Consider the following 17,635-nt stretch of genomic DNA (forward strand, 5'->3'; position numbering starts at 1 on the left):
AGGATCATAACACGTGAAAGTGCTTAATGAACTGAGAAGCCAATGAAGACCTTAGTCACTGTTGTTACAGTTAGCGTCTGGCAGAGTGGTATCTCTATATTCCTCCCCTGGAAACAAAGATCCTTTCTCCAACTGCTCTCCTGGACAACTGGTCGTTCGTTTATTCTGGATGAACGTTGGCATGTTACAGGCCACATGCACCTGTGCCCTTAACGCATCAGCAGTCGCAAAAGGCATTCTGATGAGAGCTTAAAAACTGGAACAACAAATCTCTTCCTGAGAGACCTTCTGAGTTTACAACCCCTGAAACTGCTCTTCTATAATGACCAAAAAAGGGGCCACAGGGAATTCTAAAAATAGGATTAGAAGTACCTGCAATTTTTCACAAGCTTGTGCCCCATCAGCCCCTCTGGTTTCTACCATGATCTGCACTTTCAAATCATGACTCATTAAGTTCTCAGTGGAGACAAAGGCCTAAGACACAAGCAGTCTCATTTTAAAAATACATATTTTAGAATCTTAAAAAATAACTGTGTGTCAGACAACCAGCATAGATTGACTGAACTCAGCCAGTCTCCTTTCCTTTAAATCAGAATTAAAATGTCATACATAGTAATGAAGCCTTCACAGAAGCTTTATGTCCTTTCTTGGCTTAGGGTTATTTCTCAAAATAAGCAAAACTACTTGTCCTAAAACCTCTTCCTGGCTCAGCAATCACATTTTACTGATTATTTAAGAGTCTCACACTCTACCGACTGAGCTAGCTGGGTGGATATTAATGATTGTTTAACTTTAGTTGTAACTTTACATGCATTACCTCTTTTAATCCCCAAAGAGTGCTATGAAATAGGTATTATCATCTTCTTTTTGAAACTGCTCTTAGGGTTTCAATAACTTGTGCAAGAATTCAAACCCAGACATTCTGATTTCAGAGCCAGCCTTCTTTACCACTCTGCTCAACTGTGCCAATAAAGGAACTCAGCTGAAGTCGTGCAACACTTCATTAATTCAGGTCCCATTACTCTGGCATTGACAGTTACAAAAAAAAAAGTTTGGCTGAAGTAAACTTGAGCTATCAAGTATGGATGGATTTGTTAGGATGTTAGAAAAGATTCAGCTTACTAAGGAGATACACTTTTTTTCTTCTGTTTTTGTGAAAACATCGTCACCTGAAGCAATATCCCTTCTCACTCTCAGCAATCTTGCAGATTAAATAGAATGCATCCTCCCTTCAGGTCAAGTAAGTACACCTACTGTGGGCAGCTAAAACAACTCACACAAATAGATCCCTTCAGAATTATTTGTATGAAACAAGCTCACATACTGTTTGATCTAGTTTAGTCCAATATCTAAAAGGATGAAAAGATTAATAATGTAATTTACTTGGGATTGGTACTTTACAGCCCATGCTTCAATAAAACTATAATGACACCTAAACTTTCTCATAAGGTAGGCTTGTATCATGAACACTTGAGGGATGTTCTGGTTCAAACAAAACACATAGGAATTATAATATGTCAGAGAACCTTAAGTTTGAGTTCTCCTTCTTGGCCAGTCATTTAACCTCCCTGGGAAGAGGTTTAAGAAATGAATTCAAGATTCTTTATAAGGAAAAAGACAATCCAGACCACAAAGGAATTTGTCCAAAAGGAGGTGTTCTCAGGAGAATAAAAGATTTCCTGTTAGAACACCCAGGGCAATGTTATGTAACAAAGGCAACCATAGACTAGAAGAAAAAACAGTCCTTTAATGGTTTCCTCCTATATAATAAAGCAGATGTTTAGTCAGGAAGATTAAACATAAAAACATCTTTCCCTGAACTAGTAGGCATATCAAGTCTTTAGATCTAAAGCTGACAGTGAAAAGGAAAAAAGGAAAGAGATTACAACTTTTGTTCCCATAGGGACAGAGATAACACACTCCTTTCTTGATAAATATGCTATTCAGGGACAAAGTATCAAGTTTTCCTCAAATTTGACCTTCAAACAGTTAAGATATCCTTGTCCACCTACTTGGAAGAATACACTAAGGCTCAATTTTCCACCCTAAAAAAATGGCCACTTAATCCAAACTTAAATATCATAATAATTATGCTAATACAAGATTATGCAAAATCTCCTAACCTTCCACTGATTCATGTGAAAGTCATAAAGAATAGTGTAAGTACTTAGGGTGATTTAACCATGAATTATGCCCGTGATGCTTTTTCTATAAACATTTACTCCGATTTCATTCCAATCCTCCTCCTGAGCAGTGGCTCCGGGTCTCAAGTCATAGCACAGCCCATGTTTAATGGGGACAATTTCTAGCTTTCAGCAGCCTTTATAGTATGAGAGAATGGATGGGAAGGTGAAGGATTGTCATAGAAAGAGAAATGGGTGGAAAGGTGACAGAAACTAGCATCCACATTTTTAAGAAAACATATTTGTATTTGTACCAAAAAACACTGCTACAGAGAAATATTGTCAAATATTTCCACAAAATCAAATACACACCCCACTGAGTGCCACAATTAACTTAGAAGTTCTTCTAAAAGAAACAGAATGGTAATAGTGCTGGAAATAAGTCAGTTGAGAAGCTAGCACACTACACCAAAATGGACTCGTTCTTGCTGTCAAAACAAGTTTGTTTTGCAAACCAAGCTGTCTAAACCTGGGAAGAATAATATCTCAAAGTATCCCTGGTTTTGTGCAACTCGAAACACTTTTTTATAGGCTACACCCCCATACTTCTACCCCCACGCTAACTTACATAAGTTCTAATTTTAAAGGAATGAGGATTGTTTTCTTAAGTATTTTATGCTTGTACCAATTTGCTTTTCTCTGAAAAAGCCAAACAGTGAAGAAAATGCTTGTTTTATAGACACTAAAATAGAACACAATGATCTTAAAGGATATTCAATGCAAACGACCACTTAATGGAAAATTAAATATGTAAAATTAAGTTGATTATGATTAGTAAGTCTTTTTTATGCATTTGTGATCTTGTTGATATAACATTGCACTAGTGTTTAGAGTTCACAAGAACATTTGACAAGATGCACTTAAGAACACAGTACAAAAGTAAGACTCGAGATAACTGCAAGATAGTTAACTCATAGGGCAAATTCAGAATGTTGCAATGCATGTAATTTTGGTAGATTGCTACTAGCAACACAATCATTTGTTAACTTAAATTTCTTAGTACTTTACTGAAACTCCTTTATACATATGTAAGGGGGAGAAAATCACCCTATCAAAGCTTTTTTTTTTTTTTTCCTAATTCATGGAACTGGTAACGAGTTAGTAGGAATTTAGGCAAATGTGTGAATATAGCAGAAGCTAAAATTTATTTTAAATTCTAGAATAGTAAAAGGAAAAGATATTTCTTTTCTCCATGCTAAGATGACCAATAGAGTATACTGGAAAGAGGATGGATAAAATGTAACAGGACATTACATTGTAATTCATATTTTCTTCCAGCAAGAGCTTATGTGTTCCACAGTCCCAAGCCCCCAGCAGAGATCAGGATGCCCTTTCCCATAGATGATGAAAGCATCTTTGAGTTATAATCAAGGTGACCACATAGCCTGGTTTTCCCAGAACTATTTGTCCTGCTATAATTATTCATTGTACCTCTGTTCACTCACCAAAACATCCTGTCTTTATGGTACTTTATGTAGTCACCCTAAGTGATAATGGAAACTAACGACAGTACATAACATCTTTTCTATGAAAAGAAAATGCTCCCTCTTACAAAATTAACTTGGAGACAAAGCATACAATTAGAGATTGCCTATATGTACTAATTTCTATTTGGGTCCAGTAACACTGCTTCCTAGACCTCCTCACCCCAGCCTTATTTTCTTCTACCGTTCTTCCTCTGAAATGACTCTGAAACATCCCAAAGTTACTGCCTTCCAATAAGCAGCGTGCTATGATTCTGCTACTTCACTGTTTTGCAAGTGTCACAGTGAAAATAAGTAACTGTAGTACAGAGTTACTATTTCATTCACTCACTCAATAAATATTGAGTGCCTACTATTTGCTGGGCACCAGTCTAGGTACCGTTGATTCAGCAGTGAACAAAAGTCCCTGTCCCATCATGAGGTTCCCACTCTAGTGAGGGTAAAACAAGTAACAACTAACCAGTACCTATTTATGTATTGCCAGGTAGAGATAAGTATTATGGAGAAAAATATATGAAGATAAGAGTACAGGGAAAGAGGAGGTTGCTATTTTGCATCAGATCAGTGACGGAAGGCTTCACTAGTAAAGTGATATTTTAGCAGAAATCTGAAGGAAGAAAGGAAGCAAATCACATAGCTATCTGGTGGTACCAAGGGCAAAGGCCAGAATCTGTTTGGTGTACTTAATGAAAAATCAGAGAGCCTGAAGTTAAGTGGGTTAATGGTAAAACAGTGAAAAATAAGGCCAGATAGGGAGCTGGGAGCTAGATCATCTTTGTAGCTTTTATTATGAATAAGATGGTGAAGCCCTTGAAGGGCTAGGTTCTGGGCAGAGGAATGATACACTGTGACTTACTTTTAAAGGCCCTTTTTGGCTACCATATCAAGAATAAGGGGGGAAGGTGGTGGGAGGGTAAGAGAAGGGATACTAGTAGACTAGTTAGAACACTATTACAATTATTACTTCATGTTAGAGATGGTGACTTGGATCAAAGTAACAGTAGCAGGGTTGTTAAAAAGTGGCTGGATTCTGGATTTTGAATAAAGTTTTTATTTTTAAATAATTTTAGATTTATAGGATACTTTCAAAGACAGTACAGAATTTCTATATAGCCCTCACCCAGGTTTCTCCTACTATTATAATTTTATGGTATATCTGTCACAGCTAAGAAACCAAATTGGTATATTACTATTAACTAAACTCCAGATGTTATTTGGACTTCACCAAACTTTCTATTAATAGGTCTATTTTTTAAGGTAAAGTCAAACAGGATTTACTAATGAATTTGTGGTAAAGTATAAGAATGAGAGAAGTTCAAGGGTAAGTTTAAGGCTTCTCCTAGGCAACGGAAAGCATGGAGTTTTTTCATTTCCTAGGACGAGGAAGACCATGGAAAGAACATATTCGGGAGACAAAAATCTGAAGTTTGATTTGGACATGTTAACTTTGGAATTTCTACTAAAAACTCAAGTGGAGATGCTCAATAGGCATTGGCTATGTGAATATAGAATTCAAGGAAAAAGTCTGGATTGTACGTATTAGTTTGAGAGGGATTTTAAAAACAGAATTACAAAAACTTGACACTCAATTGTATATAACAAGTATGGAAGAAGTTGAAAATGACTTCCAGGTTTCAAGATAGGAGGAAAGACATACATGGTGATAGAATTTCTTCAATTTCAGCCTTCTTCTAATTAACATCCACATTTTTACCATAATTCTCTATAATGAAAGTAAAAATTTCAACTGCCAAAAAATTTCAGTAAAAATCTTTAACGAATTAACACATTTTACAGAAAGCATCATTTTAGAAAACAGGATATATATCTAACATATCAAACTTATCTTGGTAAAACACAAAAGTTCTTTTGGCAAAATTATAAGAGATCAGAAAAGCACAAAAATGAGATTTTAAAATTTACTTGCATACAAATATATTTAAGCACTCATTTTTTTCATTTTTGTGTTTCAGACTGACATTGCTGATCCACAGTCTGTCCGGAATGAAATTTGGGGCAAGACTTAGGCATTTAATGAAATTCAGAAAGGAGAGAAATTCCCTCCAAGATAAAATGTCAATGAAAGCTTATCAATGGAAATGCAGAATAATCTATTCCAAAATGGAAGACTCAGGCACGTCTGTAACGATTCACACTTGACAAAAGACCTGCTGACATGTCTTATTCCAAAGGATGTGTTTCTGAAGTTTAAATATCAGTATTTTCAGACTTGAACATTAAACAATGAAAAATGCTTTCTTAATTCAGTTTCTTCCAAAGAGAAAATGAGTGATGAAAACTATCATAGGCCATGACAGAGCATAATGGCAATTTTATGCTCTGGCCTTGCTGAGTAAATGGGCTGGAATTTTACAACATAACCAAAACACTATCTTAAAGGAAGAACCAGAGTTTAGGATGCATGTGAACGGCTTTCAACACAGAAGTAAATTCTTCTGTGGGTTTTCCTTTAATTATTTGGGTTTGCCTTTAATTGTACATCTGACCCCTCCCCCTTCCATGTCCATCATTATCTGTTGCCCAGACTTTTGAAAAGGTCAGTTAGTTTAGCTTTTTCTGCTACCCACTCTCTAGCAGTCAGAAACAAAGAGCTTAATTCCTGTGACTATAAACTTAAGACAAGGGGCTTTATCTCTTTAAACCTCAGTTTCTTCATCTATGAAAAGGCAATAAAATATCTTCCTCTCAAAAGTATGGGGAATAAATTAAATAATGTATGTGAAAGTTATTTATAAATCATAAGGAACTCTATTAGGGTCTTATATTACAGAACTGGCACAAAGACATACCTACGTTAGCATCTTGACACAAATCAAGGGCAACTTCTTGCTCAGATTAGAGACAGTTCTTTGACCTGGCACTCAAGAACATCTGCAATATAACCACAACATGCCTCTCTAGCTTTACCTCTCCATTAAGTCACATTAGACCAGTCTTTATCAAACTCATCTGTGCATCATTAACTCAGAGTATCATTACATTATGAGTGGACTGTGACTACCATTTATTTAAAAATAGAAAATTCTGAGTATATGACCCATAGTGAGGGTAAGTATCATGTTGTAAAAAAAGTTTTTTTTTTAATGTAATGTGTACATGTTACTGGGAAAGGATGTATAATGTGTTTCTTACTCTAGGGTCCAGGCAAAAAAAAAAAAAAAAAAAAAGTGTGGAAAAACCCTAGACTGAACTACGCACTCTTCCGCAATCACACCTTCATCGTCTTCAATCATCCAGACACACTAATAATGTTCCTTGTACTCAGACTGCCCTTCTACCTAAACTTTCCAGGTCACCTTTCCTTATCTGAAAAATGGAGGTGTCACAAATAGCATCTCACAATGCTGGTATGCAAAGCAAATGGAAGTCCTTTGTTATTAGGTATTAAATGACATAAAGCACCGAAAGATTTTCTCTGCCCTTTCTTTCCTGACTGCAAACCTCCATGTCATGATAAAGTCAGAGGTTTATAAGCACTATAGGCAAAAGAAACATAAACCTAGTATGGTATATATTATACAAAGCTTTACTATCTAGAAAAGTAGGAGTTACGTCAAGCTACTGTTCATATGAAAGAGGCCTTTAAGTCAAACCATATATGGAGGGCTGCTCAAAGACAATGTAACTCAATATTTCCTTTAATGTCTGAGGGCAAACATTGCGACCACCATTATTACAACAAAGTGGTGTCCTCTGGGTCTGTGGAGATTTTAGGGGCTCTGTGCCCCTGTACCACTGTATATTTAAATCATAAGGTCTTAATAATTTTCCCATAAATTCTCCTTGCTGTCAGTTATCTTGTTTCACTGACGATAAAGGACTACCCTTTAACAGACTACCTGTTCTAATTTGCTATTTATCTTCTCTAGCCTTATAACCCACAAGATCATATTGCTGAGAACTGTGACTGAAATAAAAGTCAAAGTAGATGGGTGTGGGCCTTGCCTGGGGGCTCAGTGCACAGTTCTTGTGACTTCTGTGTTGCTTGGTCATAGGCATGTTCTTGACTGTGGTAGTTAATTTTCAAAACAGTGTAGTATTTCACCATGGATAAGACGAGATCTCAATTTTTAAAAATTATTGGTTTAAATTTATACCAAAATCTCCCAAGGCTAAGAGTCAAATGAAGTTCTAGCTTACTCTTCAAAGTTTAGACTTTCTACTCAAACTACTCAGTACAGGTATATGCAAAAATACTTAAACATGAGCTGTATATATAAACACATATTCCTACTTATATGCTCACCTCTTCAGTGACTTTTCACTACTTACTGAATAAAGCTCAAACTACTCTTTATAATTATTATAATATTCAAGGCACCCTATTTCAACTTCTACTGCTCCATTTTAGGAATCTTCATCCTCCAGGAAAAGTTCTGTTGGTAATAACTCATCGTGACTTAATTCTTCCTTGCTTTTGTTTGACATCAACCTGGTACATCCAACCCCACATACTGTAACTATAATAGTTCCATGGTTCACTACAATCAAAGAACTTTCAGGAACACTTATCTTGATTTATGCTTCAAGGCCTGACTCAAATGGCACCCTCCCTGGGATACTTTCTTTTGTGAATCCTACAAGTCAAAAATAATCTCTCCAACTTCAGAATTGTTTGTACCTTGTACCACTCAGGGGTGGTGCTGCTACTGTTAGTATGTCCATTACTAAATCTGCCTTATACAGCAGAAGCTAAATGTAAGATTTTGGAGTCAGTCACCTGCTGAATGTCAGTCCTTGGGTAAGTTTACTTTCTTTAAGCTCCAGTTCCCGCATCTGTCAAAATGTGTTGATAATAACCTACACATGACAACTATGTGGCATGCCTTAGCATAGTGTATGATACACAATAGTTCAATACTGGCAGCTATTAAAAATAGCCCTATGTTACAGATCTTTGCACTTCCCAAAGCAGTCAGCACACAGTAAGTGCCAAGTCGTGGAAACCTCAGGGTGATCTTTGACTCATCTCTCCCAGTCTCCTCATGTCTCATTCAGTTACCAATATTTGACAGTTATACTTTTGGAAAAAAATGTCCTTTCTTTACTAGTCTCGCAGTCACAGTCTACCCAGGTCATCACTACTTAACTAAACTACTGAAATGTTCTTCTGATTTCCCTAGCGGCTCTAGCCCTCCAATCCAACCAAAGAATATAAATGTGTGTGTGTGTGTGTGTGTGTGTGTGTGTGTACACACACACTCTGTTTATGAATACATGCCAATAGTCCCCTACTCTGGAGATTTTGTTTGGGGCATGGGGATTACAGAGGGAGGTAGATATGTGCATTTTGAGATTTTTCAGTGATTGGATTCAATACACTCCAGCCCTGACTGAACCACTGGTTTAGATCTTGGATGTTTCAGAACAAGCCTGCCTTAAAAGGCAACATATACTAATGCTGATTAACAATGGTTCTTTTTTTTTTTTTTAACACTAATTCATAGCTCACCAAGTTCTTACACATTTATTATCTTAACAAAAGCCCTGGAAGGTTGACACTGCAGGCAACATCACCCCTGTTTTTCTACAGAAGAGGAAACTAAGGCTCAGAGGAAAAGTGACTGTCTTGAATTCCAGGGCTTACTGGCAAGAACTGAATGTAGGCCTCCTGTTTTCAAATCTTATGCACTTTTGGGAGAGCTCTAACAACCCTGCAGTTAACAATGAAGGCTGACCTTAAACCCAAAATCTGTACTGTAATGAACTCACAACAGACTACAGTTTCATCCATTCTGTTTTTTTTTTCTTTTGCTTAGAGATGACTATATATTTTTTTCTTTTTTCACTTTATATTCTCCTCAAAGGAGCACCACAAAAATGCCATGTACCAGCTGTACTGAGAGGGGCAAAAATCTTAGGGCTGGATGGATGCCAGGAGGCAGGGATCAACAGCGGTCATGTTTAGAATTTGGACATGCAACTCATGCTAAAAAGCAATTTAATAAGGCTGGAGCCCTCTGACAATATACTTTCCAAAGAAAGCTGCACTAATATAAATGGATGAGCTTGAAAGGATATATCATTTCCAACTGAAGGAAATGGGATGACTTTATGAAATAAAAATCAAATGTGTCTCTAGTAAGGGAGAAAACTAATGCATACAACTGAAAACCAAGATGGGTTAAATAAAACAATCAGTCTTAATTCTAGCAGTAATCATCTTACAAGCCAAAGACAGATAAGTAAAATGATTCTTGATAAAGGAACTTTTGGATCATGTAGATACTATCTCTCCAGCATCTCCCAAGCTTAAAATTTGATCTGGAACTGCAAAAGATTTATTCTCTCCAGTAAAGATAAAAAATGAGGCTACCTTAACAAAAAGTGCCTACCTCCCCCTTCAGAAGATTATGAACTCTTAGCACTAAACTAGGTACAGTCCAGGTACATAACATACGTTAAGTACTTTAAGAATTGAAGTTTATCTGTAGATGGTATAAGGAAAGGAATAAATATTCAAGTCACACCAAGTCCTGAATGACAAGAATGAGGTAAATCAAATGAATATGCCTTTCTTTGCACAGGAAGAAAATCATTTCTTTGATTAGATGATCTTTCAAGCTTCGTATCTTTCTGAGTGTCTATGGTCAGTTACTTATTCACATACTTCAATTTCTAAAGTTACAATAGTTACATATAGGGACCATTCATACCAATATCCCTTTGATCACCCTGTGTTCTTTTACTCTAAGCCAACCCCAATAGTTCCCAGTGCCCTATCAGACGGTATGAACAGTAGAGGCCCCCACAACATTCCAAGACCACCAAACCACCTTATAAGAGCAGAAACTGAAAAACTCACTGGGGTAAGGAAGAGGTTAAAAGTCTCTGAATAGCACAATGATTACTTTGCCTCCCCTTATAAAAAATATAAGTTTTTCTTTTTAATTTACACCACACTCAAAAGAAAGTACATTTTCTCATTTGGGAGAATGTGCTTTAGGAGGTAAAATATCACACTTCTTGGAACAAGGGGATTTAAGAAGAAATATGTATTTGAAGAATATAAATTATTAATTTCCTTTCACAGTTTTCATAAAACATCGATGGCTCTAGGGACTAAGGATCCTAATACTTCTGGAGTTATAAGAGTTATTCATAGTACCCTATATTCCTTAAACTACAAATTAAAAAATCTAGGCTGAAAGCACATAAAGAGACCTAGCCCACCCCTTCATTTAATTGAAGCATGGCACACATCCAGAAAAGTGCACAGCTCATAAGCACACAGCGTGATAAATTTTCACAAAGGGAATACACCCACATAACTAGAACCCAGGTTAAGAAATTAAAACACTCAAGTCCTCTAGACGCCCCCCTTATGCTCCTTCCCATCAATAACTCCCTCCTTTTTCCAAAGGTAACTCAACCTTCCTAACACCAAACATTAGTTTTGCTTTTACAGAAAAAATTTAAATAACTTTAAATAAATGGAATACTGTACTATTAACTCTTGTGTCTGGCTTCTTTCACTCATTATATTTGTAAAGTCTATCCCTGTTATTGAATGTAGTGGTAATTCTTTCACAGCTATATATTATTTCATTATATGACTATGCCACAATTTATCTGCCCTGCAATTTAGGTTATTCCCCATCTTTGACAACTATAAACAGTGCTGCTATAAGAACATCTTTTGGCATAGACACACATGCATTTCTCTTTGGTATATACCTAGGAGAGGAAGGGTGGGCGGGACACAGGGTAGGCACATGCTCAGCTTAGCACACACCGTCGAACATTTTTCCAAAGCTGTTGTATTATTAAGGAAAAGTAAAGCTTAGGGAATTAAAGTCACTTTGCACATAAATGTATAATGATTTAGGGAAGAACCAGAGATAAATTCTGGGACTAATCATACTACTCCCTTCTGAACATTCTGGATAATGCTCAAGACAATCCAGATGAAAAGATTAATGTAAAATCTGAAGGACAAAAAAGAGATAAACTCCTAAATAATGGCAAAAGACCTCTGTATATTGGGGTCTGAGACAGAAATATAAGGTTTTCCCTTCCTAGTTAGTTACATGACCTTAGACAAGTCACTTAACTGGCTTCTGTGCCAAAATGTTTAACTCTTAGATGATTATAATACTTCTATTTATTTCACAAACTTATTAAGTGGGATAATCTGGATGAAAGTGCTTGGACAGGATAAAACACTCTACATGATGTTACAGAATATTTACATCATCACAATCTACAAATAATACATTCAAAAACTCTCATCAAGTAAAGAAACCTTTGAATCCTGCAATATATCAATAATAAAAACTTAGGCAAAGGAAAAAATCTTCCTACATAAAACATTGCAGACACCTGGCTATATCTTTCCCCAAAGTGAGAAAATATAGAGAAGATGAATCATTTAATGTTGATAATAACTGATAATATCAACAGTAACAAGATGATCTAAATAGAGCTTTATAGTTAAAAAACACTTTCTTACGTAATTTCTTAGAGGACAAAAAAAATAGTAAGAACAACTTCTTCTCAAGGATATTTTAGGTGCATGTAATTACCCCCAGGGACAAATTCTCCTACCACCTAGCTCTTAGGCTTTTTGGAACACTGGTTTATGGTGCTCTCCAACAGAAGTCTTTATGGCTTAAAGGGGCAGGCAATAAAGCTTTGTTACTCTATTGCCCACACATAGCACAGCAGAGAGTAAAAGTTTATCCCTCAAAGAGCTTTCCTTATTCATAAGAAGTATCTGCATTAACAGGAGAGTTAGTGGAAATACTTGAAAGTTAGGGATCAGCTTTACTCTATCACTCACCTCCAAAATCAAGAATGGCCTTTAAGAATCAGTACAAAATTTATGTCTGTTCTCCTTTTTCTGTGTCCCCTGTTATTTCCCTTTCCCATTGACTTTTTCTCCTTTAAAAGATAGAGAACGCATAGCCTTCTCTTCCTTTTAAGAAACACTAGCATCCTCCTCCTCCCCTCTTTTCTTCCTCCCTATGATTTTCTTAGATTTTGATGAAGCGTTAGGAGTGTGGTTGTTTCTGTTTACACACCATATGGCAGCGTTCTTAATCTTTTCCGGTATTAGAAGACATTTAACAAACTATTTACAAGATAATTCTACATTAGTATATGTCATTTAAGAAAATATAAGACAAAATGGTACTACAAATTTAACACCACAAATTAATATTTTGTTAAACTTAATGTAGCCTTTACATAGTTTTAAACAATGATAGTATATATGTATGGTATAATTTATTCACTGTATAGTCAATGTTGAGTGCTCATGAGAATTTTAGAAGTTTCTAGTAATGACTTGTACCATAGGCTGAGAATTACTAAAATCAAGTCTTATGGTAATTTTTTAGCCTTATCTCTATTTCTTTATATAAATTACAGGATTCTGAGTAGTAAAGCAAAATCTTGAGAAAATCATCTATATTTTTTCAATGTATTTTATTGAGATTTTTGAATACTATTATCAGAAATTATGATGGCATAATCTCTCAACAACCAGTAACAGATTTATTAACAGTCAAAAAAATTATCACATCATGCAGACCACTAGTGAATGGCAAAGTATATAAAAATAAGGGTAAATGATCCTAAGTATCAGTCTCCACAATCATGATGGTCAGACACACACACACATTCACATACACAGTTCTCTACAAAGTAGAGTACGTAATCAGTGGAATGACACACACAGCCACATAATCACCAACTGACCAGAATGATTCAGATAAAGTTAATTTGTTCCATTAGAGAAGATCTGTCTGTAAACCTCCAACGTAATAAATGTCAAATTATCTCTACCTTGAGATAAGCCAAATAAACCATAACTAAGTATAAATGGCATCACCGGAATTGATTTACTGTTTTGGTCCATTCATTGGAACTAAATGACCACCCAATTGAAAGCAGGGTCTATCAGACCATTTAATAATACAACTATCATCTATAGTATAAAGGGATACATATACACATAGCTTTTTTGGCACCTCACTCATAAATGTGTTATGAATCTACCTTCCCCAAATTTTGTCTGGTTTAGAACACTTTATGTTGCAAGTTTCATAAAAGAAACAACATTCTTTAGAAAGTATTAGAAGAAACACCTTTTGACATAGGCACTAAAATACTGCCTTAAATTAATCTAGCATGACACTACAAATTAAAAGTAACAGATCTGACTAGTTTTCTGAAAAATTTCTTCTTCACTTGATCTTAGCCAAAAGGCAGAGAAGCGATGAAAAATTTCTTCTTGTTCTCAAGGTTAACGGCTTGCCCCAGACAGGTAAATCACCCTTAACACTCACTGCATAGCCATCAGTGGTCAGAGTCAGGTGGCGGAGACAGAACTGTATCTGAGTGCTAGCTCATTCACTACCTAATCACATTTAAATAAAGTTATAATTATACAGGCAACCCATGTTCAATGGCATCAAATACAATATTCACCATGATATGACAACAATTTTAGCCAATCTAATTTTTTGGTCAATCAACAAATATTTAGGAGCAAAGAACTGTATTACAGAATGAAATCATAATTCCCATGGGGGCTCGGTGCTGAAGTCAGCAGGCAAGGTGAAAATCAACATGATCAAATGACCCTAAAATACCCCTTATATCATCCATGAAGCACCATAAACATAGTTTTGTATATTCAACTACACTAAATCTTGAGGACCCCTAAGTAAAAGGAAGGAAGAAAAGCAAAACCAATATGCACGTAGTAGGACAGTTCATTCCTTAAGAACTTATTAAATTCTTAACAAATGGGTATGGGTCGAGTATTCTAAAAGGGTCCTGATTGCCTACACAGTGTACTATATTCTGTTTTAATATTTAGGATCTATACCCTTAATACAAGTTAATGGATTTGTTTAACACAAGATGGGGGAGGAGAGGAGCAGCAACTTGGAAAGGACTGGGTGTGTCAGCCACATCCACAGTCTGGCAGAAATTTAAATGCATATAAGCAACTTTACTGTATTCCATAAGCCCAGCCGCTGGACCTCAAAGAATCTATAGCTGACATGGCATTAACATGTAAAATGTTAATTTTAAGAATGAATATACTTACTTCTACACTTGCATTTCACTGATTAGCCAATAAATACTTAGAGAGCATTTATTATGTGCCACCTATGGGGAAAAACTCAGTTGCTACTCTCAAGGAGTTTACAGTCTAGTGATGAGAGACCATTGCTAAGTAACACAGCAGAATAATGTACAAATAGTAACAATGATGCAGGAAGTAAATTCCTACGTCTGCTTGATGGAGGCAGGAAAGGCTTCAAAAACGAAATAGCAATGAAGGAGAAGATACCCTAGACACAGGGAAAATTTGTATTTTAAAAAAACCAAAAATCTCAAGAAGATAGGAGAATATGGCATGTTTGATCTTCATGGGCTGGAAATGACAGTATGTGTTTCACAATATTTCTTCATTAGAAAAAACTTAACTATTGGGGTTATAGTGAGGCTTTATAGTAACTAATACAAAATTCACAATATTCTGTATCTGTCAGTTCTGCTTCCTAATATCCCCACCTATAATCGGGAACTAATTGTGACTAAGGATAGCAATTTCAGGAGAAAAAAGTATTTACCTGAAATTTCTGCTTCAGCTTTTAAGACTCACATGTGTATTATACTCTTGACTGCCTTAGAAATGACATATGGCCTAATGCTGAGTCAGGGTTTAGAGTCGCATCAAGTAGATTTGAGTCCTGGCTCTGACATTTCCTAGCTGTGGGACATTGGGAAAGTTACTTAAACTTTCTAAGCTTCAATTGCCTCATCTACAAAATGGAGATAATACTACGAGCCTGCAGCGAGCCTGCAGCACTGTTTGTGAGAAGACGGCCATCTATGAACCAGAAAGAATGCCCTCACCAGGCAAGCACTGTGATGAGTGATAGGGATACAAAGAAAAACAAGAACTAGAGTTTAGTGGGAGAGATACTGCTATAACTTTAAGAGATGCTCTACACAAGAGAACAAAGGAGGATTACAAAAGCAAGAATCCATAATATCTGAAGGAGTCAGAAAAATCTTCATGAAAGAGATAACCTTTTACACATGGTGAGAAGAGGCCCAGAAAGGTAAATGACATGTCCCAGATCACCCAGCAACTTTAAGACATAGCGTGCTTTCTAGATTTCCACTTAGAGTTCTCTCTTTACTCAATATATTTGCTATTAGTAATTTCCTATGACTAGTCATTAGCCCATGTACCACAGTTGAAATTTGTTTTTGTAAGCCACACTCTCCCCTACCAAAAAAGAGGGAAAAATAACGTACAGAAAGAGCATGGGACAATAAACAATAACAGGGAATGAGGAATCAGGGAACCTGGGTACACATACCAGTTCTGCCACCAAAGAAGCTAGTGACATGGGGCAAGTCACTCCTCGTGCTTCTAGTCTAAATTTCATTGGGTACTCTAAAAATATTAAACAAGGAATATATTTAAGTAGAACCATTTTTCAAACAAAAGCTTCCTGGAAGCTCAATGTGCACAGATGGGGGAAAACAAAAAATAGACCTGCTCTGGTTGAAGACAAAATGGGAGTGTAGAGCCCTGCCCAAAGAACCTTGCTGTCTCCAGGGGCTGGGCAAAGTGTATCTGCAGAACCCCTGGGTCACTCAAATAATATTGAAAACCACTGGAGATGAGCAGTGGATGACATACTCAATCTTGAATTTCACCGATCTGATAAAGTTCAAAAAAGATTTTAAATGACTGACATGGGATTTTTACTTTGTTGAGAAATAATGACCTTTTTAAAAATTATCAGAATTATTTCATAAATGAAAGGATATTTTAGCACCAAAAAAGTAGGAAGAACAAAATATCAAATGAATAAATTTAGCTTTGTTTTATGAAACTACTGGTGGAGGGAAGTCATTAAAGACCAGTATATTAGAAAATCAGTCCAGAGCATCTCTATTCAAGTTCTAAAATTATGTAACTTCTACTTCTTCGGACCTCCAATTCTGAGAGAACCAACTTCAAATCTATATTTGTTAGTACTGAGACCATCTTAGGTGCACAAGAAACTATTACCACTATTAGGTAAATAAAGTAGGCCAGGGTCATTAAAATAAAAAAGCAATAAAAACCAGAAAGATAAAAAACAAGTAAATTTACAGTGTCTATAAAACTTCAACCACAAAATGTATATTTTAGTTATTTTAATATTAATATAATTTTCCTCAAGAACTATTAGCATCTATAATATAGGCAAAGCAACTTTGAACTTTCAGTGTTTACGTGCCTCTAAGCTATTTCTTACTCTTTACTCCCCTTTGTAGTCAGCATTCAATTTCATCAACCTCATACTTTTGTCTAATAAATCCTGCTTTCTTTTCAAAAGCAGCACAGCACTGAGATATTTCCGAGGATCTATTTCCTCAGAAATAGTTTCAGCACTATTGTTCTCTTTCTTTACATTTCTGCAAAATCTTTCCAGCAACCAGAAATTACTACAAGCACTTGTGACCCTCAAAGCACCAGGAAATCTAGCTGGATAATGAGGTAAAGCTATGTTTCCAGGATTATGTAACCTCCCTGAACCCAAAAAGCAATGTGATCTATTGATCACTGCTCCAAGTACTTTTTTTTTTTTTTCATATCTCAACTTAAAATCTTTAAGTTATAAGAATATATTATACAACATCCAGCTAGCTAAACCAAAAGCAATTCTATTATGCAGTTCAAATATTTCTTGGCTAAAGAAAATTTTGAGACCCAAAGACCTTTATCTCCCAAACCACTAAATATTCGTTACCCAGTAAACCTTTATAAGAGTTTCAGCTTCATGTTTCTTTTCCATTCCTGACACTGCACATAACATATTCTAGGCAGATCTTACATCTATCTTTTAACAAAAAGTTGTGTCAGATTCCTGACAGGTCCATTCCAACTTTATTTTAGCCTACTCACACTTTAAAGCAATTTTT

At 35.9% G+C, this 17,635-nt stretch overlaps 1 protein-coding gene and 1 pseudogene across 1 annotated transcript in view; both read right to left on the reverse strand.

Annotated features, from left to right (window-relative positions):
- DDX10 (DEAD-box helicase 10) overlaps window positions 1–17,635 on the reverse strand; it is a 251,676-nt gene that overhangs the window by 68,168 nt on the left and 165,873 nt on the right. The window lies entirely within an intron of this gene.
- LOC138385477 (U2 spliceosomal RNA) lies at window positions 13,770–13,912 on the reverse strand (annotated as a pseudogene).

This window comes from Eulemur rufifrons, chromosome 6, assembly GCF_041146395.1.
Source record: "Eulemur rufifrons isolate Redbay chromosome 6, OSU_ERuf_1, whole genome shotgun sequence".
In the NCBI taxonomy this organism is placed as follows: Eukaryota; Metazoa; Chordata; class Mammalia; order Primates; family Lemuridae; genus Eulemur; species Eulemur rufifrons.